Source organism: Antedon bifida, chromosome 5, assembly GCF_963402885.1.
Source record: "Antedon bifida chromosome 5, ecAntBifi1.1, whole genome shotgun sequence".
NCBI lineage: Eukaryota > Metazoa > Echinodermata > Crinoidea > Comatulida > Antedonidae > Antedon > Antedon bifida.
In genome coordinates this window covers 7,265,184-7,269,165 of record NC_136230.1, presented here as the reverse complement: position 1 = coordinate 7,269,165, position 3,982 = coordinate 7,265,184, and the positions used below count along the sequence as shown (strand labels likewise).

Below are 3,982 nucleotides of genomic sequence, written 5' to 3'. Positions count from 1 at the left end.
TATTCTTTATAATCAGTATTATAACTTCCTAAAATGAATAATTGTCTGGATCAGGTGAAAACAACATTTTACCATTGTCACATTCACAGTGATAGTGATTGCGAGGCCTAATAACCCAAAGTTGTATATAATTTCGATGAGCGGAACTTTTCAGCCCGTTTGCTCAACGGAAATCGAAAGCGGTGGCTAATGTGCATGCGTATGCAAATTTCAATCAACTATTATGAGGCGCGAAAAAAAAGCTCGTGTGAATTTATTCGTCTATTATCGGAAACGGGTTAAAAGGTTTATGAGGTCACACAAATTGAATTAAATTGATTCATGTATGAAGTAAGCAACATCATCTTCTGAATCTGATCAAAACATGACTTTACGTAAAATACGATAATATACCACGAAACACAATCAATTACTGCATGTAGCTATAAGACACAATTATCTCCGGGTACTTTAGTCATGTAAATTGCTAAATTGAATTAATTAGTCTACTGAACAAGTAGTTAATGTATTTGGTGATTATAAATTAAAAACAGGTGAAGCTATACGTAATACAAATTAATTCTGTGTGCAACATCAACGGGTTGTTATATTTTCTTTATTACGCAAAGATTTTTCTGCGCATGCGCAATTGGAATTTATTGAAATAAAAGTGTTTCGAAAAGGTACTAATATATATCTCATGCTATAGTTGAAAACTTGTTTGTTCATAACAAAGAATTTACAACATAAATTCACAAAAGAAGCGTTATGAAAAAATATTAAATTAAACATTAATATATTTATAAGATTATTTATTCATTTGAGGATATACAATTTTAATAAAGCTTTGGTTAAGAAATTAATATATTTTTTTGTGTAAAAATTCATTGATTTAATTTTGTCTGAAAGTGAAAACAATCTTTAATTTGTCTGAAAGTGAAAACAATCTTTAATTTTGTGTAAAAATAGACTTTTGCAATTCTAATTTCTAAATCAACATAAATGTTTTATACATCAGAAAAGCGTATTGGGGATCAATGATCGTATTTATTATGAATACGTTGTCATATTGAAATATTAAATAGACAAGCCCTCTGATTTTTATTTTGGCATTTTTGTTATCAAGTTGCTTAGACCACGGAAAAGTGAAATTACAATCTTCTCTGCTTAGACAATAGGATATCCATATGAAAGGTATTGATCAAGGGCTCTGAGATTCAATTAAATATAATCTTGTGTATACTGAAGAAGTACTCTTTAGTCAAGTGTCTTCCTCATTTATATGTTACTTGATAGCAATTTGTGTATTTGAAATGTTAAAAATGTGTATATAAGTCGCCTGATGAGACATGGTATTGCTTCTCAGTCGCCGTGCAGTATAACAGAGCTTGACATTACCAACCATAATCAATCAACTCTATTTCTGTTCAGATACCGACGTTAACAGTGCAAATGACAATAACAATTAGTAGGCCTACTCTTGTTCACGGTACGAAAACCAGGGAAGATTGAATTCACTCTTGCCTGGCTGCAGTCGTGTGCGCAAATTTGAGTTAGTGTTTACTGACCTACCGACCGACCAACCGACCGAAATTGCTGAAAATGTAAAAAATTGTTGAACATTTTTAAAAAACATTTATATTTGTCTCGACATAGTGAATTGTAGAGTAAAAAATGCGAATGTAACATGGCAATCATTGCTGGAATACTGAAATATCCTCATAGTTGAAATAGATTATTACTTATTATGGTCACTGTGTGACAATGTGCTGATACAATGGCATAATAATAAACTATGATCAATGATCACTCATATACATTTCTACAAACTTAATTTAAAAATTGCGTCAATAATGATTCATGAATATATTAAAACTCAAAAGACCGTCTTCATGATATGGAAAGTAACAACAGGGCTCCGTGTTTAAAATGTATTGTTTATTACATAGAACATTTAAACCTTTGACAGCACATTTCAAGCACTCAAAGAACGGCTAGAGTGCATTTTCCAGTTCCCTAGAGGTCTAACCATGATGGGGCTGAGGTAGATAACTCGCACCCCTTATCCTAAAATCCTCTATCCAAACCCATGTGCATACTAATATTATATATTAACGCTTCCACGTTTGAAAAATCCTGGATCCGCTCTTGACAGTAGTTACAGCACCTTTAATTATTCTCTTTATATCTATATCCATGTTCGATATTTGTTGAAGGGGATAATAATATGCGATTTGACATCATTATGCAGTGATTTCTAGTGTAGTTAAAGACATTACAAAATTAGATTTCCACTACAGTATTTGAGAGAAAGAAACAAAATCGATACATTCATTTTATAACGTAATGCATGGCCGTGATAAGCAAGATTGGTTACTGTTTAACAAAAGAAGAATATTATAAAGATTTTGAGTAGGCTTTTGTATCGTAACATTCATTGAAACAGAAATTTTGTGATCTTTTCTTTTCTGAATTATGTTATCCTGCCTAAATATGTTTATATAAATAAATAAAAAATAAATTAAATAACCGAGCCCACTGTTAATTATCCTGAGTAAATCGGGACCAGAACGTATTTATTAACTATTTACTTAAAGCTGAAGTTGAGTAATTAACTGATTGGGCACGCACGATGGGATTATTACGCTTTTGTATTATAGAAAGATTTATTAAGTACGGAACAGAATAATTTGTCACTGTATATATTCTATTAATATAACAACGTTTCACCTTGTGTTCTTAAAGAAATAATTATTTATAACAACAGCCTCTAAAGTAACACCGACACCTTTATTCTCTTAATAGGGATGTCCACTGAATAGGGATCGGCAGTGTGTTATTTTGTCCCTCTATCACGAGAAAGTGTCCCTTTAATACATTGTCCCCATCGTGGTGTGTTATATTGTTCCTCATTCTTCACGGGAAAAGTGTCCCTTTAATAGAGATGTCCCCACCGTGGTGTTATGTTGTCCCTCATTCGTTTCACGAGAAAGTGTCCCTTTAATAGAGGTGTCCCCATCGTGGTATGTTATGTTGTTCCTCATTCTTCTCGGGAAAGTGTCTCTTTAATAGAGATGTTCCCACCGTGGTGTGTTATGTTGTTCCTCATTCTTCACGAGAAAAGTGTCCCTTTAATAGAGGTGTCCCCATCGTGGTATGTTATGTTGTTCCTCATTCTTCTCGGGAAAGTGTCTCTTTAATAGAGATGTTCCCACCGTGGTGTGTTATATTGTTCCTCATTCTTCACGGGAAAGTGTCCCTTAATAGAGATGTCCCCACCGTGGTGTTATGTTGTTCCTCATTCTTCACGAGAAAAGTGTCCCTTTAATAGAGGTGTCCCCATCGTGGTGTGTTATGTTGTTCCTCATTCTTCACGAGAAAAGTGTCCCTTTAATAGAGGTGTCCCCATCGTGGTGATTTATGTTGTTCCTCATTCTTCACGGGGAAAGTGTCCCTTTAATAGAGATCTCCCCACCGTGGTGATTTATGTCCCTCTATCATTTCACTGGAAAGTGTCCCTTTAATACAGAGGTGTCCCCATCGTGGTGTGTTATGTTGTTCCTCATTCTTCACGAGAAAAGTGTCAATAGGTGTCCACATCGTGGTGTGTTATGTTGTTCCTCATTCTTCACGTGAAAGTTTCCCTTTAATAGAGGTGTCCCCATCGTGGTGTATTATGTTGTCCATCTATCGTTTCACGGAAAGTGTCCCTTTAATAGAGATGGCCCCATCGTGGTGTGTTATGTTGTCCCTCTATTGTTTCACGAGAAGGTGTCCCCTTAATAGAGGTGTCCCCATCGTGGTGTGTTATGTTGTCCCTCTATTGTTTCACGAGAAGGTGTCCCCTTAATAGAGGTGTCCCCATCGTGGTGTGTTATGTTGTCCCTCTATTGTTTCACGAGAAAGTGTCCCTTTAATAGAGATGGCCCCATCGTGGTGTGTTATGTTGTCCCTCTATTGTTTCACGAGAAGGTGTCCCCTTAATAGAGGTGTCCCCATCGTG

General features: G+C 35.2%; 1 protein-coding gene across 1 annotated transcript in view; it reads left to right on the top strand.

The window, feature by feature from the left end:
- LOC144842956 (putative RNA-binding protein 18) overlaps positions 1-3,982 on the top strand; it is a 122,748-nt gene that overhangs the window by 77,307 nt on the left and 41,459 nt on the right. The window lies entirely within an intron of this gene.